The sequence below is a fragment of the Falco naumanni genome, chromosome W (genome assembly GCF_017639655.2).
Source record: "Falco naumanni isolate bFalNau1 chromosome W, bFalNau1.pat, whole genome shotgun sequence".
Classification (NCBI taxonomy): Eukaryota; Metazoa; Chordata; class Aves; order Falconiformes; family Falconidae; genus Falco; species Falco naumanni.
This window is the reverse complement of record NC_054079.1, coordinates 3,821,315-3,849,095: the sequence shown is the minus strand read 5'-3', so window position 1 is coordinate 3,849,095 and position 27,781 is coordinate 3,821,315. Positions and strand designations below refer to the sequence as shown.

At 40.8% G+C, this 27,781-nt stretch overlaps 1 pseudogene; it reads right to left on the bottom strand.

The window, feature by feature from the left end:
- On the bottom strand, positions 1 to 22,672 carry LOC121080665 (annotated as a pseudogene).
- Between the last annotated feature and the right edge of the window lie 5,109 nt (positions 22,673 to 27,781).

The window sequence follows — 27,781 nt, the reverse complement described above, 5'->3', positions numbered from 1 at the left end:
CTAGTTTCCCGTTGCCCTCTTTACTTCATCAGCTTTTCCCCCGATGCCTATTGATGGTGGGTCACTAGGGGTTGGCTCAAAACTGTAGAGGGATATTTAAAGGACCGAGGACATATGTTACCATTGTCTGGGTTGGACAACCCAGGCCTGTTAGTTGAAGCTGCAGAGCAGTTTTAAATAGTCCTGGGAACAAGCAGTGGGAGAAGGAAAACAAGCTATGCACAAACAAGAAGCCAGGTGCAGAGCAAGTCCTGGGAACCGCGAAATCAACACACTCTCATTGGCACACTCTGATCAGGCACCTGCAGCATGCCCACCAATCAGCGACACGGACCCCCACGTGGCGCAGAGACTTTTATCCAATCACCCGTGTATAAAGTCATGTGAGTGGTCGGTTTAAATTATAAATATAACCTGTTTGTTTAATAAAGTGAGCACGGCATGTAGCCATATTGGTGTGATTGTTGTGACTTGGCCGACTCTCCACGGGGGACCCTCTTCGCAAAACTAACTTTGTGCCCTGACCATATCTGTACAAGTTTCTCCAATTTCTGGGTGGGGAGCCCATCCATTAGATCCTGGGGAATACCTCTCTGAAGCCCCAGCTGCCACCATTCCTGTTGTCTTAGGGGTCTCCCTCTCCCAGGATCAGTAAATCAGACTGATTTATAATTCTGACTTCTCTGAACCAGCACTGACTGTCCCTCAGCTTTTCCTGCAGTTCATATGGCTCTTGTTTTGGGTCTTTGCCAGGATCCAGCAACAGAACCATATTTTCTTCCAAAATTAATTAGCACTTGGGCAACTTCCCCCCATGTAACTCTATCTGCTACGGGGGGTATTTTGTATCTTCCCCTGTAGCTGGATCCCAATGGATTTTAAAGAATCAGGAAGTCCTCAAATTAGAGGAGTCATCCGTTCTGGGTCCACAGGCATCATCATGGGAGAGCCCTGGTGACATTCAAGCCTTCTATCATACATCATCTGCAGACAAGCTGCCTTTTGTACAATTTCTACTAGCTGATCCATTGTACCTTTTATGGCTACGGGGTCTCCTCTCTTCAAAGGGAGCCCAATACACTGCCTTCTGTGTCAATGACCATGGGGTCCGATGGTTGCCTGTAGTTAAAAACACACCTGGAACCCAGTATCCTTCTGCTTCCTTCTCTGACAACAAAATCCCATCTCCTCCTGACAGGGACACTTTCCAAGCATATTCTGTTTTGGATTCCTTTGGAGTCCTTGCAAAATCCTTCCTTAATTTTGCTATCTCCTCTTTAGTAACAATTTGGGGACAAGTGTCATTGTCTGTCTCATACAAATACTCAGTCTTGACTAGGGTTTACATGTGAGGAGGGGTTTCTGCTGCCTCTTTTGCTCTCTGTAAATCCCCCTGGGGATGTATTTGCCTAATCTCTCTCTCTGTTAACTTCGACTCCACCTCCCCAAATGAGTCACTCTCTTTCCACAATTCTTCTCTTAATGTCTCTTTTAGAAAAGCATTCTGGTTTCTTTCCTCCTCTAATAGCTGTTTGGTCTCTTCTAACTGTTCTCACAGTGTTTTAACTGACATTTTCAAGGAATCTACCATGGCATCATCTTGACACAATCTTTGCCTCCTATCTTCCATGGCTGCTGCCAAACTTGCTCCCAAAACTGCACAAATTATGGATTTCCCCTTCCCAGACCTAACTTTAGCCTCCTTCTGCAATATCATGATCCTATCCACTATACTCTGCGGTTGGAACCAGTGATTTTTTGTCCATTCTCGCCCTTGGGGAGCTGGGTGAGCATGATAGGTTCCCAAAAGTCATCCAATTTATATAAATCTCAGTGGGGGAAACATCACTAACATCTGTAGATGTGTGGGCACTCATTTCACCAAAGTGGGGTTACTTCGTCCTGAGAGGACCTCACTGTAAATTCTCTACTACTAACACCACCCCCCTCCACCCCCCCTTCACTCTCAGGAGGTAACACCTTTAAACTTCTTCAGAGACTCATCTCTTGTTCAATTCTATCACTTCGTCCTTCTCTGGCTGTTTTCCTCGCAGACAAACAGAGCTGCGGATCCACACTCCGCATTCACTTCGTATCAAGGTACGTCTCAGGCACACACACACAAAAGTCTCTCATAAAGAGCCTGGCACTCTCTGTTTCACCAAGAATCCTGTCTGTGATGCCAATTAAAATGTCTCATGCCGGTTTGAGACCAGAGCTTGGTTCTGTTTGTACTCTTGGGAACAGAATTAAGACTCAAAACGAAGTCAAGAGCCAAGGAACTTTATTTGCCCAACAATAAATCTGCGAATGCAAAGGGAGAGAGAGTAAGAGATAAAGAGAGAGAAAGGAAGGAAAGAAAGAAAGAAGGAAAGAAAGAAAGAAGGAAAGAAAGAAAGAGTTCAAGGCAATAGCTACCACCCCGGAGCTGTGGCGTCCCGACAGTCCAATTCTTTTCCAAGTCCGGTGGGGGAACGTTCCGTCCGATGTTAGTTTGTTCCGTTTTTTATAGAGTTTTTACAAGCTGTTCTGCTTAACCACACCTTCCACCCGGCAATGGTATACGTGCCCAACATTCCTCAGGGGCCTCCAGGATCCTTGATCCTCCTGACCCCAAGTATGGGCACATGCACAGGGGTTTGGTTAAGTTTTGCAGGATCAGCCTCCCCCGTTGCTCCATGGCATCAGTTGGTCTCCTAAATCTCTGCGGTGGTAGTGGTGTTATCTTCCTGCCTTGACAATGTATAGATAGATCATTCACTGTGGTGATGGCATGAGTTTCCTGCCATAGCAATGTTGAGACAACACATCTGCTGTGGTGATGGTGGGTCTCACCGGCACAGTCCCTTACACCACCTCTCACCAGTAGGCTGGGGGTGTGCAAGATCTTGGGAGGGGACATAACCAGGACAGCTGACCCAAAGTGACCAAAAGGATATTCCATGCCATATGACATCTGCTCAGATATAAATGCTAAGAGAAAGGAGAAGGAAGGGGGGGCATTTGTTATTTACTACATTTGTCTTCCTGAGCAACCTCTATGTGTACTGAAGCCCTGCTTCCCAGGAAGTGGCCTAACACTGCCTGCTGACGGCAAGTAGAGAATAACATCTTTGGTTTTCCTTTGCTTCTGCATGCACAACTTTTGCTATTGCTTCATTGAGCTGCCTTTATCTTGACCCACAAGGTTTTTTTCATCTTATTTTCTCCCCCCCGTTCTGGTGAGGAGGAGAGTGATAGAGCATCTTGGTGGGCACCTGGCATCCAGCCAAGGTCAACCCACCACATCTGGTTATCAACTGTTTCATTTTTGAGGATAAAAGGTGCTTTCTGGTTTAAATTTGAAGTTGAAACATTCCTTCCAGTCCTCAGATATTGTAGCAGTCAACATCTGAGCTGGCTAAAAAGAACCCCAGAGAGGAAATGCTACCAAAGCAATTGCAGATTGCTCTTGATAGTATCTCATTTAATTAGGAGATTTAAATATTCATTGGTTATTAACATGAAGCAGTGGTATCCTTCATACTGCTGCAAGTTTATTATGTATCTGAAATTTGGTGGTAGATTCTCTACATCAAAGGGGGCTTTAGTCAATTTTAGGTATATGCTGCATAGTTCAAGGCACTACTAGGTCAGAGTCAGCTCTGAGTCATTGTGCCATATCTAAAGATTTCTTCGAGTAGTCAGTATTACAAGAAACTTCTGTTACTTTCCTTTTGGCTCACATATCATAATCAGAAATATGTATTCAAATGAATCATTTTTCTGAGGATGATGCACAAGCCAGAAGGAACACAGCAGAAGTTACTTATCCCAAGGGAAGCCTTCTAGACATGTTTCTGGAGGAAATAAAACCAACTTGAGCTTTGAACAAATATGATTTAAAGCCATCGAGACACATAAGATGCAGAACCTTATACAGTTGAGTTTTTACAGCCAGTTTTTTAGAGTGGAACTACTTTTTCAAGAATGATGGTTTTGCCTTAGCTACGTCTTGGTCTGTGTGAAACCTGTATTTATAATACATACAAAAATGCAAAACTCTGGATTATACACTCTGGTCCCAGGTAGGAATTCTTCATTTCATGGAATCCACAGCAGTCAGCTTGCTTTATTGTGAGAAATAAAAAAATTAATATAATCTGAAAGTTAAAATACTAACATGTGTCTGCTACTCTTTTTTGAGATTTCTTTGTCCATGCTCCCCAATCCATCATGCTTGCATTAATTTCTTTATCCATTTTGTTAATAATAATGCCCTCTTTTATTGCCTTTAATTGCTTCATTTTGTTGTAAACTTGTGCTATTGGTTATTCAGTTCTCTTTTTCTTAACAGCTAATGAATTATTTACTTTATTTAAGACTAGCCTTACATTTGTAAAGATAATTTGCAAGCCATTGCAATTAATTAAAGTATCAGGTCAATCTGGCAATTTTGTTCATTGCTATCAGGTTTACTGATTCTTAAATACATTGCCAGAAGCCTAATGTTGAAATAGAGACATCTTAATAGCTCTATTGGTCTATATGCAGGCAATCAGTCTACATCCAAGTTCAAGAAGCAAAGACAATTTCATTAACTCATGATGTGCAGGAAGCAATTTATGCTGTGACATCCTTTGCAACGGTTGCTTCTTTAGTTTCTGTGCTGAAGGAAGATCCTATGGATGACACTGGTACTGATGGAGGAATGCAAACTCTTTGGTTTTCCTATGGTAAGACTATGAGATTGCTATTAGTTCCTGAAACTGAAAGAGGCAGTATGAAATGTAAGACTATTGTTGCTTTTTTTTCGAATGTGAATGTGAGTGCGTGCTGTCTATGTCTGTAGTGAAATGTAAATGTAGTTTCCCTTTTCCCAGATAAGTGATCTAAGTGGGAAAGATAGTTTCAGTCTATACAGCCTGTGGTGTGTTCATCCTATGAATGAACAACTCTGCTAACAGTAGAGTTTTCCTGATTTTTATTTATTTATTTATTTATTTATTTATTATTATATTTTTTTGTCTGGGAGGGATCCTGCAGCTTAGGGACTCCATGTATCCCTGTTGCAGCTGCATCAACAGAATCCTGTAGTGTAAGCTCAGGAAACAAATAGTATATGCAGCTTTAGTGACTCCATTTGAATTTGCAGAGTCAACCATTTAAACAAATTTCCTAGCAGAAAATATTTTCTGAGCTAATCTGTGCTCTGAAGATGTGTATAGTCTGTTTCCAAAAGAGAGTTAAACTTTATTTTTCTCTGCCCTGGAAATCTTTGTTGTAAGAATCATATACAGCTTTGTGAAGAAAGGAAAATTGTGATATAAACCAAACGTTTTTTGTGATAGTGGTTGTGTTCATTCTAGGTGGAATAGAAGTCAAGAAGTGAATTAATTATATATCAGGCATGGTTCATATCAGTGACAGAGTTGTGTTGAAAAGGTGGCGTCAGTGAAGACCTATTGGTGTAATGAAAACTGAGAAGTTGGGTGTGATTAGCTCAGAAAAGATTGCTTTCCTTTCTCTTTATTACTCTCTGTGAATTGTAGATGGATCACATCTTCAAAGTTTTTGAAACATCATTAAAGTCTTGATATAGAAGCAAGTATGAGCACTGGCTTTAGTGATATGACAGTATTTAGATTTGGGGTTTTTAAAACTGTAAAGAGATAGGTTGAAATAATACTTTAATTTCAGTTATTAGTAATTTTTTTCTTCTGTAAAATAGTAACAGAAGAATGAAGTTGATCAAGATCTCTGTATGACTAAAACACATATCTTCTGATATAATTTCCAGTTTGTCTCACCCAAGAAAACTCTGGAAAGTGGTACAAATTTTCTTTTATTCATATGGGATTCACTCCTCTTTCATAACACATCTAACTGCTGCTTTAGAGAGCTTACAGTGGTGCCAAAAGCTTACATTGTGACTTCTATAAGATGTTTCTTTATGTTGAGAAAATATTTTGTTAGATAGTTAACTTAAAATTAATCAGGGTTCTTTTCAGGGTTATATAGACAGCTGCTCGAATTAGTGTTTTTTGGGATGTTTTGCTTGTTTTGCTGCATCCTACCACTTGATGCGGAGGCAAGAGAGAATCCACAGTACTGCTTGTGTGTGTGGTCTGGCTGTGTGAAGCACAAGGATCATGAGGCTCTAGTCCAGGGGTCCTCAAACTTTTTAAACAGGGGGCCAGCGCGCGGATGAAGTGGCAGGCGGTCATCTGTGGCTGCTTGGTCGTCGTCCCCCCCCCAACCCCCGGCGGGGGGGGGGCAGGGGTGTGTGTCTGTAAATACCAGGGGACGGATTGAGGACCCTGGGGGGCTGTATCTGGCCCGCGGGCCGTAGTTTGAGGACCCCTGCGTCTAGGCTAAGTGCCTCAGACATGATAGAAAAGGGATATCTTTAGATGTATCACAGGCAGTTAATTATATTTATTCTTTCTCCCAGGGAGGAACAGGATCTGTTCAGGAAGAAAGGGGGAGTACAGTTGAGGCTGAATCCAAGGGAATTCATGCTTGTGGCTAACAGAATCACCCAAATGCTATCCTTGCTTTTTCTCAGGATGTGAAAATGTATTCAGTGAGACTACTTATCCCCTTAACATGTGATCCATGTAACACACAGATTCATTCAGAGCTGTGGCTTCCTCATGACTCATTTTATGGCCTGCTAGGGAAAGCTCCAGTGTTCCCACAGCTCACTGCAGGTTTAATCTGGCACTAGGAGAAAAATTAAATGCACAAACCTCTGAAGAAATACATTACATAGACCCAGAAGTTTGAGGGGAAGGAGGGCTGATGAGATAATAGCAATTTTTTACATACTAAGGAGAAGTTGAAAGGGATCTTCCTTACCCATCAGATCTGTTTCCTGCCAGATTCCTTAACTAGTTGGAAGATTTTACCCTTAACTCATCCTATTGAAAGAACATTATAGAGCATCACATATGTGATGATAAAAAAACCCCACTAAACACAATAAACAAAACCAAACCCTCCATCTAACCTTCATCCCACAGTTCTTTCTAGACAATTTGCATTTTGTAAACATCCTCTCTATCTACTCTGAAGAAATTTAGCTCTTCCAGCCAAAGTCTGTGCCAGGGGAGGTTTAGACTGGACATTAGGAATCGTTTCTTTACTGAGAGGGTGGTCAAACACTGGAACAGGCTTCCTAGAGAAGTGGCTGATGCCCCATGCCTGTCAGTGTTTAAGAGGCATTTGGGCAATGTCCTTAATAACATGCTTTAACTTTTGGTCAGCACTGAATTGGTCAGGCAGTTGGACTAGATGATCACTGTAGGTCCCTTCCAACTGAAATAATCTATTTATTTTATTATATTGTTCTAAACATTGTGATGGTGATATATGAAACCCCAGAAATGCAAAATAAGAATAAAGTTGGAGTCTCAATTAATTCAAGAAGCAAATAAATGGCTTTGTGAACTACTTGAATTTGAAGTCACCAGACTCTAATATAACCCACTACAAGGAAAAGAATAACTCAATGAATGTGTGTACATCATGAACAGCAATAAAGAAATAAATTTCCAGTGCCTGTTAAGAGAAAAGAACTAGGAGGTAGTGATTTATTTACTATGAAATTAATTTGGGTGCTTGAAGACCAAGATAACTTTTACAGGTATTCCTTGTTAACTAGAGAATGTATCAACCATGTTTGTGATCTATCAACATGAAAGGAAACCACACAAGCAAAGTGTAGGGAAAATATCTCCTTGCCTTTCAGCATTTTGTGTCACTTCACACCAGCGCTTTGCTGTATCACTTGTTAGTTCTGTGCCTCTGCCATGGTGTTAGACTACCTACTGAGAGTGTACAGACAAAAGAATCACTTGTAGGCTTAAACTGATATGTCAGAACCATCAGCAGCATTCAGGCATATTTTGCTTCCCTTCTGCATCTTGGTTTTACAGTTCCCATTTTAGGTCATACTCTGCAAGACTTTTTGGCAAAGAGGAAGTTGAAAAGCAGTATTTCAACAAGAGAATAAGTAAAGTAGATGCTCAGAAAAGTTTTAAGTAATGACTTTAAAACCCAAAACTTTTATGCTTAGTCCAAACCTTTTTCTATCTTGAATCTTCCCAGAGAATTAGTGCCAACTGAATATGCCTTCTTTTTATACCTAAATTGATTTCTTTTTAATTCAAACAATCTAAAAGAATAAGAAGCACATAGTTAATGGAAGTTCCTATAAAATTTTTATGCAAACAATGCTGCCCAGTGGTATTTATTATAGTGATGTTATTATGATACAATGTTACCAGTCCTCACTAGTTTACTGTGAGTTTTCTGATATTTCATAGACTTTTTTTTAACAGCCCCAAAACTAGATGGATACAACATACTGGTATGTCAGCTTCACTGAAAGAAAAACAATCTCTTATTGCTCTAGAGCCAAGCCGAAAATATGTGCAGGATGTGAGATAAACAAACAAAACAAGAGTCTTGAATGTGTTACAGGCAGAGACTCACTATTATTTAGCTTCTAATGCATGTTTTTTAAAAGATGAAGTTTGGCACTTTCTTTTTGAATGCAACAAAGGTAAAGCCTGATAGAGACCCCAGCACCCAGTCATTCCCTGGCTGCACTGTAACCCATGCAATCATGGATGGAGGGTCAAGAAGTTTTGGCTTTCACCTTGCCAACTGATTGTTTCATTTCAGGCAGCAGCAGCATGTCCTCAACATGGTGCATCCTGAGAGTTATTGTCAGTAGGCTATTTTGTAGTACTTGAGAGTGCTAGCACTTATCTGATTCATTATATGCTGGCTATGATCAGATAAAAGCTTGGTTACATTTTTATATTATCTTGGGCTCAGTACTCAACCAGTTGCTACTTTTGCACTAATTTGATTAAATGTGCATTGCTGCAGTGAGAGAAAATTCAGCATTATTGATGGATGATGGAGAGAAACTCCTTAATTGCTTACTGTGGCAAAACTGCAGCTGATAAGGATGTAAATATCTACTGCACTTTAAATTCAAATAACTTTAATAGTCTAAAGAAGCAACATTTATGAAATTTTAAAATGGCTTGTAATGATATTCAGTGCATTAATTTGATTTGTATTTACTTTTCAATGAGATAAATTGAATCTTTATTACCACTGGATAAATAATAGAGGATTTTAATAGAAACCTAATTTACAGAATTTTTATATACACATTGTACACACTACCAAACAATGAAAGTTTGTAAACTGATTTATTATTTTGACATTATTTCCTTGACTTTTTCTTGAAAAAAAATCAATAACTTACAAGGTAGTATTGAATATTTATTGATAGCTGTGTTCTAGGTTATTCATGCAAGGTAGCCCAGGCATTCAGATGCTGTATTCTGCTCTAATATATGGGTCTCATCAAATGTTGACTTAACTGATGAGGCTAACTCAATTAATTTGGTGAATGCTGAACTGAGTCTACAAAAAGCAAGATGTGTTTCTTTACAATATGGAAGCAAAAAGAGTTTACATGACCTGCATTTTATGAGCTTTGGGAAAAGACCAAAATTATGCATTTGCACATATATACACATGTAGCCACTCCTTATCTATTTCTCTAGACCATTATTCCTCTGGTCCCCCTCAGAAGCTACTTATTTATTTCTAGAGATAAGTTAGGTAAAGATATTAAGGACAGACAGACTTGTTCCCTCAGAGGTTTCAGACTGCTTTTTACTGTGCCTTCTGGAAGGGTACAGCCATTTCTGTCTCTGCTGTCCATGGTTTAGTCTGTGACTATGTTAGTGTTTTAGTTTGGAGTAGTTGTGGTTTTCAAGCCAATCCCCTGATCCTCCCATGTTGGTTCTGACTGCAGAAGGATTTGGCTGCCTTTGCAAACTGAGATCTGGATCTCGGCAACAGCTGTTTCAATCTACTGTTCTGCTCCTATCATAGCAAATTACTTGTTGGTGTAGATATAACCTTTGGGATGAAAAAAGATTGGGTAGCCTTTTTTGCCTTTTCAGTCTTTTATTCTTGGATGTATTATATTTGGTCATACTGGGATGAATACCCCTGTTCTTTGGTCTTGGAAGCTAAATAGTTCATGATTGTCTAATGCATGTTTAATATTCTACCTGAGTACTAGGCTTGTAGGAGTAAGTCAGTCGCAGAACACCAGACCACAGAAATCAAAACTTGTTTTGAAAGACTCTTTTTGACCCACTCAACCAGCTGTATTTCTGGGTGTGTATAAAGAAGATTTATACAGTAGAGGACCTGATCAAAGGCTAGATTTTTACCACTTTGCTTTAATACTTTGCCCTTCGTCAAACATGAGATACAGCCTCACTCCAATACTGGAACCAAACTTCTTTACTTTGAGGGAAACAGAGCAGTGGAACAGGCTGACCAGAGAGGTGGTAGAGTCTCCTTCTCTGGAGACATTCAAAACCTGCCTGGATGCGATTCTATGCAACCCAATCTAGAAGGACCTGTTTTAGCAGGGAGCTGGACTAGATCTCCAGATGTTCCTTCCAACCCTGACCATTCTGTGATGACATATTTAAGGAGAAAACATTACTGTGCAACTGGGCAACTGCAGCTGGAAAGAGGAGTGAGGATATGTGAGAGCAACAACTCTGCAGAAACCAAGGTCAATGCAGAAGGAGGGGGAGGAGGTACTAAAGGCACCAGAGCAGAGATTCCCCTGCAGCCTGTGGTGAACACCACGGTGAGGCAGGCTGTCCCCTTGCAGCCCGTGGAGGTTAACACTGGGGCAGGTATCCACCTGCAGTCCATGAAGGACCCCACACAGGAGCAGGTGGATGCACTCAAAGGAAGCTGGGACCTGTGGGAAGCCCACAGTGGAGCAGGCTCCTGGCAAGACCTGTGGCCCTGTGGAGAGAGGAGCCCAGTCTGGAGAAGGTTTGCTGGCAGGACTTGTGACCCTGGTGGGTGACCCACACTGGAGCAGTCTGTTCCTGAAGGACTGCACCCTGTGGAAGGAACCCATGATGGAGCAGTTTGTGAAGAACTGCAGCCCATGGGAAGGACTCATGTTGGAGAAGTTTGTGGAGAACTGTCTCCTATGGGAGGGACCCCACACAGAAGGAGAGGAAGAGTGTGAGAAGTCCTCCCTCTGAGGAGGAAGGAGCAGCAGAAACAATGCATGATGAACTGACCCTAACCTCCATTCACTGTCCTCTACCACTGAGAGGAAGAAGACAGAGAACTGGAAGTAAAGTTAAGCCTGGGAAGAAGGGGGAGAGGAAGGTGTTTTAAGATTTGGTTTTTATTTCTCATTATCCTACTCTGACTTTGATTGGTAATAAATAAAATGAATTGTCCCCAAGTTGAGTGTGTTTTGCCCATGACAGTAATTGCGGAGTGATCTCCCTGTCCTTATCTTGACCCATGAGCCTTTCACTATATTTTCTTTCCCCTGTCTGATTGAGGAGGGAGAGTGATAGACTGGCTTTGGTGGGCACCTAGCATCCTGCCAGGGTCAACCTGTCACACTGCTTCTGTAATTAATATCTAAAAGTATATATGCTGTTGCTATAAAATAATTAATATCTAGGCAAATGTAATTGTTGTTACAGACTGTCATATTAATGAGTAGTTATGAAGCTGTTACCTGTTGCATACTTAGCACCTCTTTCTAAAAAGCTCAGCATGCTGATCTCTGAATTACGGGGGGGGGGGGGGGGGGATTTAATCAAGTACATCAAAACCAGAGGTGGCTGCTTAAAAAATAATAAAAAAAATAAAAGTATTTCTTGGGTATTGCAGTAAATTTCTTTGAAGATCTAGCCAGGAACACTCTGAAAATCTGACTCTTACTATAGAGGGCTGTGTGATCTTATTCTAGTATGGTGAATTTCTGTATAAGTTAGAATAATAAAGGATATATGTCTACACCAGGTTCCTAAGTGAGACTCTGACTTTAACACATATTAGTTTGTATAATATATTCTCAGATCTATGTTTTTTTATAATACAGGTTCATTTTTCACTTTAGTTACAATGGCTGTTTGATGTCACTGGCTTTCAACATTTATGTACTTCATGAAAAAAGAAATATATGCTGGTGGGAGCAGTATTGATTTAATGGAGGAAAGTTTATTAAAGGACAAGCAATGATTCAAAGTGGTGGTGGTAGTAGGTAGACCTGTCGGATCCAGTAGTGAGTTTTCTGGGCAAAACCAAATTGCTGAAGAATATTTTGAAATATAATGTGGCTGCTTTACAGTTGGTGAAATCATAAATAAACTGACAAAATAGAATTACTTTCTTTAATACTAAGATTGCAGAACTGTAGGAGCAAACACGCAGGAGCCTGCTTTCAGGCCAGTACTGGATGGAGGCAATTGGATGGTAGTTTTATCAGCATTCCTGGTGGCTGAGATGCTGTTTCCATTGGGCTTGGGTCCACAATTGTCCAGGTTTCAGCTAGGATAGAGTTAATTTTCTTTTCATTAGCTGGTGCAGAGATGTATTTTGGATTTGGTGTGAGAACAATGTTGATAGGACACTGATGTTTTCAGTTGTTGCTGGGTAATGTTTACAATAAGTCAAGGACTTTTCAGTTTCCCAGGTCTTGCCAGTGAGAATGCTGGAGGGGAACAAAAAATTGGGAGGGGACACACCCAGGTCAGCTGACCTGAGCTAAACAAAGAGGTGTTCCATACCATATGACGTCATGCTGAGTATATATAATCTGGGGGAAGAAGAAGGAAGGGGGGGACTTCTGGCATTATGGCGTTTGTCTTCCCGAGTAACCGTTATGCATGATGGAGCCCTGCTTTCCTGGGGATGGCCGAACACCTGCCTGGCCATGGGAAGTGGTGAATGAATTCCTTGTTTTGCTTTGCTTGAATGCGCGGCTTTTGCTTTACCTATTACTCTGTCTTTATCATAACCCACGAGTCTTCTCAGTTTTACTCTTCCCATCCTCTCTGGGGGGAGTGAGCAAGTGGCTGAGCGGTGCTTGGTTGCTGGATGGGGTTAAACCACGACAGTCCAACATGGGGCTTGAAGGGTTTGAAATAACAATGGATTTGATTGGAATGTGCTAGTTTGAATTTATAGCTGTTATTGCTGTTTAGCTATTAAGGGGAAGGTTTCTGTACTTGCCATGGAACTTGCTTGCATTACAAGCACTAGACTAATACACAGTTAGTAGCTGCTTTTTGCTTTTGCTGCTTGCTGTACTGCTTATCATCTCACTGTGCTGTGCCCAGGAACATTTTGATAACAGCAATGGCGATGTGCCTGGGCTGGCAGATGGCCAGGGCATCGCTGCTATTTCTGTGCTGCTGTACTGGATAGGCTGTGTGGGAAAATCACCTTGAGGGGGGAATTAGAGAAAAATTGGGTCCTAATAGAAGCGTAGTATTACAGAAAGCTTTTTAGGGAAATATACAATTGCCACTTCAGGATAGTTGGCATGCACGAAATCTACATCACCACAGTTCCGTAAGACATACAACCTGCTATCCTAGAGGAGGAGTGGAGTGGAGACCCTGCGGCCAGGCTCTGCTGTGCTCCCTGCAGGACTAGGAATGCGATGGTACCATACAGCCGATAAACTGCATAGCGGCTGGAAAATATATGAGAAGATGTCTGTTGCTGGGCCAACAACTTTGGCGAAGACCAAGCAAGAGCCTCATTATCTGTGAGAGAAGGTCGGGAACTAGGCCCGCTCAGCACTTCAAAGCTTTCTGACGAGGACATGCTACCTGCTAAAAGAAAACAAACTGCTGAAGAGACAAAATTCAAGGATGCTAGGGTAAAATAATTGTGATAGTGGGAGATCGTGACCTCCTACTCAAATGGCCCCCCGAAGAGAGAGAATCCCCTGCTCAGGGAGCATGCGTAGTAAATTTAAAATGAACTGTATCTTTAAATGAAAGCGAGAGAACTTTGCACCAATCATAATAAAGGCATGTATGACTAGGGTCACTCAAACTCCACCTGAGAGTAGAGAGAAGTATAAAAAGTGAATGAATGCGGGGACAAGTGGGGAAGACACCACCGAGAACAAGCTAAGGGAAGATGCCACGGAGACAGACTCCTGGGATAGGCCGACGGGCTGAGGCTTGCTTCTCCCCCTCTTGGGATGCCTTGGGTGAGACTTAAATTAAGTGCTTCATTGGGAGACTTAGAAATATCTCTAGAGAGTCACTCTTTAATATTTGTAGCCAGGCTGTATTGTTGTAACTTTTTTGCACGTTTTATGCTTTATAACATTTTATTTGCATGTGCCTTTTTGCAGACAGTCACTGTCACTGGCAGTAAAAGAAACCTGTATATCTGTTGCTAGTAAAACTGCACTGTTAAGTAGCTGGTCGTCACAGTTTCTCATTGAACGTGACCATACCCTAGAGTGTGGCTGTGCTAGTTCATGAATACGACTGGACTGGCAGTGCAGGCTGCTATCAGTGTATCCAGACCCGTGGTAGTTTAATATACATATTAAACGCGACTGGACTGATAGTGGTAAATTGGACGTCACCTAGGATTTAAACCTAGCTGCACCCAACCTCTCACCTCAGTGAGGAGAGTTGGAAGGGAGGGAGGAGGGGTTATTTCCTGCTAAATTACTCCATCCCCTTTAATGCAACAAGCTGGAACTCCAGTGTGAATTCGAGTCAAAGGGACTGTGACCTGTGGATGAGTCCACATGGGAGCCAGACACCCCAAAGCATCTGTAGCTGTGAATAAGTCCATGCCTGAGCAGGTAGATCTTGGAGTGTCTGCGGCTATGGTTATGTCTGTGCTGCAGCAGGTATGCCTCTGAAGGAAGTGTGGACCAAGGACAAGTCCATGTTGAAGAAGGTACACGTTGAAGCATCTGTGGCCGTAGATAAGTCCATGATGCAGTAGGTACACCCAGAAGCATCAGTGGCTGTGCATGAGGTCATGATGGAGCACCTCAAAGTGTGTGGCCATGGATAAGCCCACAACAGAGCAGGTACAGCCCTGGAGGGATTGCAGCCAGGGATAAGGCCATGCTGGAGCAGGTCTATGGTCATGGCCCATGGATAAGGCCATGTTGGAACAAGTGCACCTCGAAGTGACTGTGGCTGTGGATGAGTCTATGCCGCAGCAGGTACACCCCTGGAGATGCTGCAGCTTGTAGCTGAGGCTCCACTTGGAGCAGGTACAACCCTAAGGGACTGCAGTCTAGGGATAAGTCCAAGCTGGAGCAGGGTCAAGGGGAGGAGTTCATTGCAATGTTAAACCCTATGGGCTGGTCCGTAGGGACCAGGGGTGGAGATTGCAATGGATATACCTTTAAATTGTTGTAATCCATGTTTCATTTTATAGGAATGACCATAGCAGGAACCACCTGGACCATTGGAGGACAAGCCTTAGAAGAAGCGGTGCAAGTACAGCAGTGACCTGACCTGAGCTGGCTTTGATGCCCGATAACCCCATACAACACACAACCTCTCTTCTCCTGAATGACTACCATAAGAGCTCATGTTCACGGACTAAATGAACTCATTGGACATTTGTGGATGTTTTATAGACATTTTACAGGGGTGGTGCATAGACTAGGGCAGGGGTCCTCAAACTATGGCCCATCGGCCAGATACAGCCCCCCAGGGTCCTCAATCCGGCCCCTGGTATTTACAGAACACACACATCCCCCCGCCGGGTGTTGGGGGGGGAAACCAAGCAGCCGCAGATGACCTCCTGCCACTTCATCCGCGCACCGGCCCCCTGTTTAAAAAATCTGAGGACCCCTGGCCTAGGGGAATGATATCTGTGTATTATATCAAAGGATGGGAAGGGTGATGGTGGTTAATGAGGTTGTATTGGAAAGTGTGGCATGATGTAAATGGTATGGAGTAAGGGGTAGATACTGTCCTGGTTTCAGCTGGGATTAGGTTAATTTTCTTCTAGTAGCTGGTGCAGTGTTGTGTTTTGGATTTGGTGTAAGAACAATGCTGATAGGACACTGATGTTTTTAGTTATTGCTGGGTAGTGTTTTTACTAAGTCAAGGAGTTTTTAGTTTCCCAGGCCTTGCCAGTGAGAGGGCTGGAGGGGCACAGGAAATTGGGAGGGGACGCAGCCAGGTCAGCTGACCTGAGCTAAACAAAGAGGTGTTCCATACCATATGACGTCATGCTGAGTATATATAATCTGGGGGAAGAAGAAGGAAGGGGGGGACTTCTGGCATTATGGCATTTGTCTTCCCGAGTAACCGTTATGCATGATGGAGCCCTGTTTTCCTGGGGATGGCCGAACACCTGCCTGGCCATGGGAAGTGGTGAATGAATTCCTTGTTTTGCTTTGCTTGTGTGTGTGGCTTTTGCTTTACCTATTAAAGTGTCTGTATCTCAACCCTTGAGTTTTACTTTTACTCTTCCTACGCTCTCCCTCATCCCACTGTGTGGGGCGTGAGCAAATGGCTGTCTGGTGCTTGGTTGCCAGCCGGGGTTAAACCATGACAACAGTCAAAGGGAAATTTCCACTGACATCAGTAGGCTATACATCTGGTCTTTTTTTAACAAGGTATTGGGGTTTATAATGCACCATATAGCTCTTAATAACCAGATATCTACTGATAAAGCTCAGAAATTAATTATATTAGGAATTCAACCATGAAATTAGATGCAAACAGCTAAGTCAGAAGTAGATCGACAATTAACCAAATATTGGTAAATATAAATCATGGAGAATCTTGTAATACCTTTATACACTGCTAAATGCACAGGATCATGATTTCTTTTTATTAAACGTCTCTTGTAAACAAACAGCACCAGCAATTCCTGTACTCCAGCTGTCATTCTTATATGAATGCTTGGGCAACTGACATCTAATTTAAATGCCATCCAACTGTAAATAAATTGTGAAGCTTTTGTGCCTGTGCAGTAATATATAGTTATCTCTATGTTGTCACAAATGCAGATTGTGTGAGTCTCACCCCTTTAAAACTAATATGGTTTCAGCCAGACAAGGAAGAGTGTTGGATAAAAATAGCTTGCAAGAAATTTTAAATTATTTTTCAGTGCTTCTTTTGGGGACAGGAATAATAGCTCCCCACACCCAGAGGGGTGGGGAGGAGAATCAGAAAGGAATGTAAAACTCGAGGGTTGAGATAAGAACAATTTAATAATGTAAACAGAATAAAAATATAAGAACAACAGTAATAACAATAACAATAATAATAGTAATAACAATTAAAATGGAATGATGGGAAAAAAGGGTAAAATCCAAAGAAAGGGTGAAGGACAAAAAAAACCAAGTGATGCACAGTACAACTGCTCACCACCTGCTGACCGATGCCCAGCCAGTCCCCAAGCAACGATTCTCCCCCAGCCAACCCTCCAAGTTTATATACCAGGCATGATATCCCATGGTATGGAATACCTCTTTGGCTGGTTCAGGTCAGCTGACCTGGCTGTGTCCCTTCACAGTCTCTTGTGCCCCTCCAGCCCTCTGGCTGGCAAGGCCCAGGGAACTGAAAAGTCCTTGACTTAGTATAAACATTACCCAGCAACAACTAAAAACATCAGTGCAGTTATCAACATTGTTCTCACATCATAGCCAAAACACAGCACTGTACTAGCTACTAAGAAGAAAATTAACTCCATCCCAGCTGAAACCAGGACAGAGGTGTGGCCTCACCAGTGCTGAGTACAAAGGGATGATCACCCCTCTACTGCTGGCCACACTATTTCTGAACAAGCTAGGATGCTATTGGCCTTCTTGGCCACCTGGGCACATTTCTGGCTCGTATTCAACCAGCTGTTAACCAACACCCCCAGGTCCTTTTCCTTCAGGCAGCTTTCCAGCCACTCTTCCTCCAAGCCTGTAGTGTTGTGTGGTGTTATTGTCACCCAAGTGCAGGACTCGGCCCTTAGCCCTGTTGACTTTCATACAATTGTCCTTGGCCCATCGATCTAATCAGTCCAGATCCCTCTGTACAGCCTTCCTTCCCTCAAGCAGATCAACATTCCCACCCCAACTTGGAGTCTGCAAACTTCCTGAAGGTGCATTCAATACCCTTGTCCAGATCATTAATAAAGATATTAAACAAAACTGGACCTAATACTGAGCCCTTGTGACTGGATGCCAACTGGATGTAACACCATTCACCACAACTCTCTGGGCCCAGACATCCAGCCAGTTTTTTACCCAGAGAAAGTATGCCTGTCCAAGCCTTGAGCAGCCAGTTTCTCCAGGAAAATGCTGTGGGAAATGGTGTCAAAGGCTTTACTAAGGTCCCGGTAAATACCATCCACAGCCTTTCTCTCATCCACTAAGTGGGTCACCTTGTCATAGAAGGAGATCACGTTAGTCATGTGGGATCTGCCTTTTATAAACCCATGATGACTGGGCCTGATCACCTGGCTGTCCTGTACGTGCCATGTGATGGCTCTCAGGATGATCTGCTCCATAACCTTCTTTAGCACCAAGGTCAGGCTGACATGCCTGTAGTTCCCCAGGTCTTCCTTCTGGTCCTTCTTGTAGATGGGTGTCAGATTTACCAACCTCCAGTCAACTGAGAATTCCCTGGTTAGTCAGGACTGCTGATTTAGAGTGGCTTAGTGAGAACTTCCTCCAGCTCCCTCAGTACCCTTGGGTGAATCCCATCTGGCCCCATAGACTTGTACACATCTAAGTGGTATAGCAGGTTGCTAACCATTTCCCCTTGAATTATGGGGATTTATTATGCTCCTCATCCCTGTCTTACAGTTCAGTGAGCTGCATACCCTGAGAACAATTGGTCTCACTGTTAAAGACTGAGCCAGATTTTATGTAAATCCAATAAAATCATTGTTAAATATAGCAGAATTTCTAGACCCCTATTGCATTTGTGGAGACTCTACCATAACTGTTAAGCTTAGAAATCAGGAATAAGGTACGTTAGAAATGACAACATGCAATGTATGGTACCTGTTATAAACTTTCAAGGTCAGATCCTGATAGCATTTTACACCCCTGCTTTCTCTGGCAATTTGTATTAAAATTAAGCATAATAAAAGGGAGGAAACTTCTATGTATGGCATTTCCTACATTACTTCCTCACTTAGCAGAACAGAGATTTGTTTCACAGAACACAGTAGCAACAGTCATTTCTTGTTCAAAAACACAAGGAGAGAGGCAGGTGGCCAGCTATATGTACAGCATTTCTTCAGAAACTGTGGGGGCCCACCTCAGCTTGGAGGGGTGAAATGGTTATATTGTCCGAAGAGTGCATCAGTCATGGAGCTACAAACTAGTTTAGCTGAGGACAGGCTACAAAAGCTACAAGAATGATAAAGGGAGACCAGTTTCTCTAACTTGGTGCTTTGGGTCCTCTATTGGAAGAGCTGCTGCTGGGTGGTTTATGTATTTCACACTAGACAGTCAAAACCAGGTTTAAATCAAATCCCAGAACTAAAAAAGGACCAGAACCTAGAACTGACCACTCCTTGCTCTCTTTCCTTTTCATGAAATGAACCTTGTATCTATGTATTTGTTTGTTGATGCACAGCAGCTAGCCCACTTAAACAGCTGGATACAGGGCTGTTCTTGTGTTGCCTCTGTAGCACTACACTTAAGGCATTTTTCCAGAATGTGGGTTTGAATGCACTCAGGCTAGTGTCAGAGAGACTCAGGCCTCCTATCTTCTAGATTAGTATGCTGAACAGTATTTTAGATAATTATCTAAAGGTTATGACCACAATAACTCCTTTTAAAAGAAGTAATTCTGCTCATATAAGTACCTAGATTGATCAGTAACTTGCCAGTAATGAAGGCACTTAACATGCCACTATGTTTTATAGTTTTAGGCTTGAGAGAGGCATGGAAGTTGCCTCCTACAGACATAGTCCTATGTTCAGTATTTCTTGCTTGACTTTAAAGGACTTCCTACTCTGTGTGAGGTTCTCAAGGAACATTTTTCAGCGGTACCTATGTCTACATACTATGTATTGTGTGCCATGTATTTTCTTACCTTCTGCAAAGTGGGCTGGAGTCTTCTGAGAACATGTCTTTAGTTTTGGACAAGCATTGAGCGTTGTGGAGCTTGACTTTTTGCTAGGAGATATGGAATCTGTAGGGTTCTGTAGGGTAGAAATACATAATCTTGATTTATTCTTAAAGAAGAATTGCTAAATAACACACAATTTCAAGAATGTGGAATTGTTCCAAAAGTTAAGGCTATAATTGTGCAATTCCCAAAGCATTTGATATTTATAGAGTTTTGCTTTTATTTGGCCTGTGCTATGAATAGCCATATAAAACTGGTCCAGTCATTCTAGTGCATTTTATAAACATTTTTATATGCATCTTTATTGCCAGATTTAATTCACTATTAAAAGGAATATGTGACCAATGGGTTAAATATTCAATCAGCTGAAAAGAACCTATGTATACTGGGAATAATGAAATAATTGTAAAGACTTGGCGGAAAAGGGATTGAGCCAGAACAAGTATGTCTTCTCAATATTTTTTCTCTTATTTTGATGAAACTGAAATTGATGCATAGGGCAAATGTCACTAGCCATCTTGGATTTTTTAGGCCTTCTCTCTCCCTATAAAACTGGAGCCAAAGATCTTCAGGGAATGGAATTATCACACACTTGGTGGTTTTGCCTCAGTCTCAAAGTATTTTGGAAATGCGCATGTTTATATCTCAGAAATAACTGAAGAGCCTCTAGTAATGCATCGTAATATTTATTAATTGGCTATTTTCTCCAATGGTCATTTATTTTATTAAAATGAAACCAAATGAACTGTTGCTGTTGGCAGCTCAGTGTGGAATAATGCAGTTCTAAGACAAATGAAAAGGCTTCTTCTGTGGATGATAAATGTGGTTAAAAAAAAGCAAATCAGAAGTCCAGAGACCCTTTCTATGGAAAAAATATCACATTAGTTTAAGGTCAGTTTGGGTAGCTGTATAAAAATATAATTTATTACGTCCCTTCTAATCCTACCAAGTTTTTGTAATGAGGAGCTGAGTAATTTTAATTGACTCTCTATTTCTGCAATTTGGGTGGTATGTTTATACTTTATGTGCCATGAAATGATGTTGGTTGAGATGGTTGTACTTGATGATATTCTGTTTTGGGGACTCAGTCTCTGGGCTGGCCTGGTTTGGTTTTGTTTCTGTCACATGATAATTGAGGCTTGTAGCGGGTAGCTTGTCTCTACTGTGTAAGGGGAGCTGGCTGCCAGTACCATTGTATTTGAAGCTTGCCCAAACCAGATTCTGACTGATAAGGAAAGAAAAAGTAATCATGGAGGGCTTTATGTGAGGAAGACAATTTTACTGATTCTAGCTTTGGAGGTTTTTACTTGACTTACTTGAACATAGTAATAAAGGACCAGCCAGCTTTTGGGTATTCCCATTTCTCAAGGATAATATAAGAAGTATAACCAACTATGGCTCCTGACTGCACACCTTAGTCACTCAAAACAGCAGATAAAAAGAATACAGGGAATTCAGTTTTTACAGTTACAGGAGATATAGAAAAATGGAAAGAATACTGAAATTTTACAAAGAGAAGAGAAAAGCACCTGGAATGAACAAGATTGTCCAGGTGTTATCTCTGTTAGTTTCTTTGCATATATTTTGTGCTTTATGACTCCAAAATGTGTTTTGAATGATCCATTGCACTGTATGGTTTAGCTGCCTTTGGAAAAAAGCAGAATCAAGAAGCCATGATTTTTCTGCTAATAATGATGCTTTTTCTATCTACCTGGCCCATTATTATCGTAGTCCTCTGCTAGGTTACATTCTTTCAGGCTGCAGACACTCAGTTTATATGATTTATACAAGTTGATTTTATGCAAGCAGTGACAATTAAAGATTTTCCTTGGCCTAAAGGGTTGCTTAAAGGAATTTGGCATTACAATATCAAGCCTGAAATACTGTATACAAGCAATTTATGACAACACACCTGCATGAATGAGATGAGAGAAACTGAGCATGCTGAATTATTGCATGAGTTACTAAACTAAACTCAAGTAGCTTCATATGGCTACACAAGAAAGCTGAGAGGCTAAAAATATTATCATTTCTGGTCACCGTGATTCATGGAAAATAGGTCCTATTGAGAAACCTTCTTTTTCTTTTTAAACAAGATAACAACTCTTTCTGATAAAGGATACTGTTTTAATATTCTATTCCTAAATTTCTCCAAGTCGAATGACTATATTTCACATGACATTTTGATTAAAATAGTTGTATTAGATGAAAATAATAGGGTACACATTCATACTTTTCCCTAGAAATGTGAGAATAATGCTATTGTTCTCCCTCCTTCACTGTTCCTTTCCACTGCCTTACAATTAGGAAGCCACATGCCAGGCAAAACTCATTGAGCAAAACTGTAATGTACTGATTAGATGCTGCCAGGATCTCTGGTCTGGGCATGTGATGTGGAAAGCAGAGAAATCTGTATTCATGTGCCAAGATCCCCCAGTCGTGAGATTTGAAGTGGATCGTTTAGAGAAAAGAGGGCTGAAGGGAGATGTGATAACAATCTTCAAATACATAAAAGGCTGCTGCAAAGAGTTGTGGAATAAACTGTCCTCTGTCCACTGGAGATGTGACAAGAAGTAAATGGGAGAGTTTATTTAGTCTTTGTGAATAACTCTTTAATGATAAGAATAGTGAAGATGTGTTACTGTTTGCCAGAGAAAACAGGAACTTACATTCACTGGAGGTCTGTGAACAATGATCTCAGAGATGGCATAAGGATACTTGCTCATGGATGGTGGTAGGGCATAATCTCAATGACTCCTTCAAACCCTGTTTTTCAGAATTCTTTACTGAAACTCCTTGAAATACATCGGTCAGTTAAGACAATGAATGTAGGTAGCTATTTCTGTGAACATTGTCATTTAATATTGTTTTTCAGTGACTTAGGCAGTAACTTGTTCATCAAATAAGTGGATGAGACAAAATTCATAAGAAAAGAAATAATGAGGAGCTAAATTTAGCGTTGCAAAAAAACCCCTAAATTGTCTCAAATGCTTCAGAGTGGTCATTTACAGCAGAGAATAATAGACCAGATCTCTATCATTCCAGGGCTGAAATTCTATTTTGGGTCTGTGAAAATTTTGCATGAAAGTTTAAAAAATAAGAGTATATTTTTTAGGGAAAAAAATTGCTTTTGGAAGAGAAATCAGCATTCTCAATGAGCTGTTTTATTCAGCTTCACTTAGAACAAGTTATTTCTGTCTCTGTTCTCTGTTATAGTGTTATTAGAAAAAAAATATTGTCAAAGAATATTGACAAAGAAATGCTAAGTTGTGAACTCAGTTCACATGTTGAGCATGTTCATCATGCTGAGCTCTTCAGCCATTGGAACTGGGATTTAGTTTTCTTCTCTGAAAATGAAACGTTCCAAGCTTTAATTTGGCAGGCATTTTACAAGGGTTTAGATAAAATATTTTTAACCATCATTTTGCTTCAGATAAACTTTAATTTTCATCATCCCTTGTCGCGACAGAGGGAAGACACAGTCACTCAATATGAGTAATCAGCAGACTTCGTTTATTGTCCCTTACAGTCACCTTTTATGCCTTGTTATAATTAGCTCATACATATTACAAAAGTTAAGCTCATTATTGGTTAGTTGCCTAAATACCAAGCCCGCCCCTAGTTTCTCTTCTGTAGTTTTCTGTTCCCACCTGCAACATTCTTTTCCCACCACAATCTTCCTGTTATTGTGTAACAAGAACAGCCAAGGATAGTGTATTTTTGCTTTACTTCAGATAAGCTGAGAACGATGTGCATTTTTGTCCAGCCAGCTGGACTATGTCTATGTGAACTTTTACAGCTAGCCAGTTATCCACAATCCCTTCTCATTGTTCAAGGAAAACTAGATTAGCAGATTGGGACAGCCTGCCAGTGCTCACTAAGAACCATGTGGCTGTTGGGCACATACGTAAAATGTGTGATGCCATTTTTATATAGTAAATAATCAATACTGAAAATGGATGATGGAAGAGAAGAAATCACTATTGCACCTAACACATAGGGAATTGCTGGAAGAAAGGATTAGCTCTCCTTAGCCTATTCTGTGAATAAAAGGCAGGAGCAGGCACCCAGAATATTCAAGTACTTTGAAGTGTAGGAGCTGGGTTCTTTCTATTCCCCCTCAAAGAAAGAAAGAAAAAAAAATGTTATTACTTTATGTTGGTACGGGAGATAGTATTTTTTATATAGAAGCACCCTAAATCAGAAAAGCAATGTTTGGTGGATTGATCTAAAACACAAATAGTGTAGTTAAATGTGTATGTATACAAAGTATATACATGCACACATAGGTATATTCATAAAAATGCACATTTCCACCTATGCTCCAAAGTTTTAGTGATATTTTATGGAAGATACCTCATCATTTGCTATGTTGGTCTGTATTTGAAGAAGTTCTATGTGTGCAAACAAGGCACTGCCTATTTTGAATGGATGTATGGAAGTACTTCCTTTGTATGGAAGTATGGATGAATGGAGATTATAGGAACTACTTCTGAATTTTCTAAATCTGAACATAGAAGTTTTTCCTAATATCAGAGCTGACCCAATAATACTGAAGGAAAACCAGATCTCTAGATGATGTCATGAGCCGATCATTAAATAGAAACATTCCTTCCTTTGCTGTTAAACAGTGAACTCAGCCTTGGGAAGCAGAACAATAATATGACTCCAGGAGTCAGCAGATCATCCTCTTCTGCCCATTCACTGATAGTATTGGGACCTACTATCCTATGTTACAAAATGTGTTTACGTGCAAGAATTTCTTTCTTAAAGGGTTGATGCTGCTTTCTTATACTTGAAACAATACTGTTTCAGGGATTCGTCCCTAAAATTCATTCTGCTGTTGTTGACTTTGGAGGAGACTCAGATCTATGGAGTCTTTACTTTCATTTTCTATCCCTGTGGCTATTGCTCAGTCTTTTACAGTTCCCAATGGAAGTCTCAAATGATTCCATTGTTTTCTCTATTTCTATAATTTAAGACTAAATATTGTCAATCATTTGATTTCAGCCACTTCTCTATTGTGCTCAATAATTTTGGTTACATTGAAGCCCCTCAGTGTCTCAGAGACTAAATTTTTTCATGCCAGGGAGTGAAAGCAGACCTTGTCCAAGTTCCACCAGTGCCCAAGACCTGATTAGGTGAGAAACAGATAAACCAGCAAGCAATCCATGCTTAGCAGTGCAGAGGAAGGCAAAAAGTCTCCAGTGTCCTTGCCAATCTGACCTGGCAATGAGTCCCTTCCCAGTTACAAATCTGGAAATTTAAGCCTGAATATGTGAGCAAAAGATGTTGACCAGTTGTCCTAGGAAAAGAATTCTTTGACCTTAGACTAGTTGCCAACTAAGTGACGAAGAAGATGAAAAAAAATTTATAGACTGTTAATTATGGCACTTCTGAAAAACACTTAGGAAAATATATCTTCTCTAATCTTACCAACCAATTACCTGAAAACTTAAAGGTTGAGACGTCATTAACTTACAGTTATCAGGAGGAATGGGTCCTCCATGATAGAAGAGTTAAAGTGTGGAATTTAGTGAATCCAAGCTCAAATCTGACTGTACAGACCAACTGCCTACACTCATGGGCAGTCCCCATTAGTCATTGCTTGGCCCAGCTACAACTGGCATATTGAGAGGTTTTTGGAGTATTTTCTTTAACTTACAGTAAGTTTCTTTCAACTTTTGGACATGAGACAAAGGCAGGATGATCTCAGACACTAAAGCATGATAATAATTAGCCTGATATATGCTTCTTAATTAGGATGACTGTTATTGGCAAGAAAGCTTAGGTTCTCATGACACAGGGGTTAATGACATATATAAATTATGGTGACACTATCCCATTAGTTGGGGTCCCAAAGCCATCACTGTGGAGGGCATATGTAGCAGAGCTATAATTCTCCCTATGTTCTAACTCTATGGAGGGGTTCTGGGATCTCACTGACCTGCAAGAGCCTGGGTAGCCAAAAATCATCATTTGGGTGGCCCAAAGCATAGAATTTATCTGTTCTGGGTAGTCATGGTGTTTTCAGACTGGCAATGTAAATGAACAAAAAAGTCCATCACCCCCTAGGTGGGAGCAAAGCACAGAAGATTGGGATAGGATGCAACTGAAGGCACATTGCTCCTCCAGGATTTTCAAATTTCCATTTTAGTACATTGTCTACTTCTAATCCTGCATGCAGATGGCATCAGAAATAGTTGTGCTTAAATTAGAACCAAGACAAAATGTACAAGCTGAGTTAAAGCTGCTGCAGCTATCCTCCATTCAGTGTTGTGGACAGACAGAACTAAATGCATGTGGTTCTATTTCTGCCTCTTCCCTTTGCTAGTTGAAATCCACATTTGAATCACAGTGCCCTTGAGATGTTCTGCTAATAATATATCATAGTTCACAGTGCCATTTATGCACTTACTTTGCTTAAAGCTCTGTGTTCCTTTAGGGACTATAGTAACAATGGGGGTTTTGTGATAGCTTGTTTAAAAGTTGAGAGAAATAAGGTCCTCCTGAACATGATCTGTTCATATATTTCCAGGTGGGTTGGCAAATATGGTAAGGTTTTTGATGGGAACTGAAGTTTGACACAAGGCTTCTGGAAGCCAAGTGGCTGATTCACAAGTTATTAGTGTAGTTTGGATCAGACCCTTAATGAGAGAGAAATGTGCTGTGGTGGTTCATAATGGTACCAAAAGACATGGACATGCTCCAGGAAGAATTAAGCAATGAGGCATCAGAGCTAGTGGTTTGTGCAGAATGGAAATAAGACAAGAGATTATGCAGATAGCAAGAAGATAGTTTTCCTCAAATAAATGATATAAACTGAATACATATGGAGATGTCTGACAACCTAATCTTGAAAGGTACAGAGCTTTCTGATGTTCTAAACCAGTAAAATATCTCTGGGTTTTTGTTTTTGTTTTTGTTTTTGTTTTTTGTTTTTGTTTTTGTTTTTGTTTTTGTTTTTGTTTAATTGCTGTTGAAAGTAGGAGTAGATTGCTATAAATATGTTCAATTCCTTGCTTCATCTCCCACATACTTTTGCATTTTCCAGGAAAAGTGACTTCCCTTGATTTATAAAAGTCAAGGCTCCACAGGCAACATCTTTGCTTGGAGAGAAGAGGACTATTTGGCTTTCTTGGCATAACACATACCTCCATAGGACAAAAATCAGTGAAAGATTAAAACTGACAAACATAATTTGTCTATTAAGAACAACTTTTCCTTTGAGCTTACACCAGAGCAAACCAAGCAGTATGCTGGATCTTTTTTTTTTTTTTCTTTTTTGCTATTGTACTGTTTTTCAAAAGCTGTGAATTTTCAGAATAATTGTATGTTGTGCAGTCCTCACTGCAGCAAACCAAAAGATCTGGGGAAAAAAGAAAAAAATAAGCCAACTTACTTAAATTAGTTGCCTATGACTGTGGGGTCTTTGAAATGGTTTTAAAATGCCAACAGGACTGTGTTTCTATGATTGTATATAGGCATTGTCTACAATTCACACATCCTAAATTCCACCCAATTCTCTGTGCCTGGCATTTTCTATTGGCAGGGCACCTCCTGCAGCCTAAAGCCAGTCAACAGAAAATAACAGGGAGAATGGATTTAAGATGTCTGAATCTGGAATCTACTTTTGAAATTCTTGGCCCAGATCACTTGCCTTTCAGTCTCAGGCCTTAACCAGAAAACCATTAAATTCTGTCCCTCCAACTCCTGCCACCTATTCCTTCTTCCTCTTTAAGCAGATGATTTTCTTGCTTTAGTGGAAGGGCAGCAAGCTGGAGGGCAGTGGTTAATTTTTGGAAGAAGGGTTTGCCGGAGTCAAGAAGACGCTA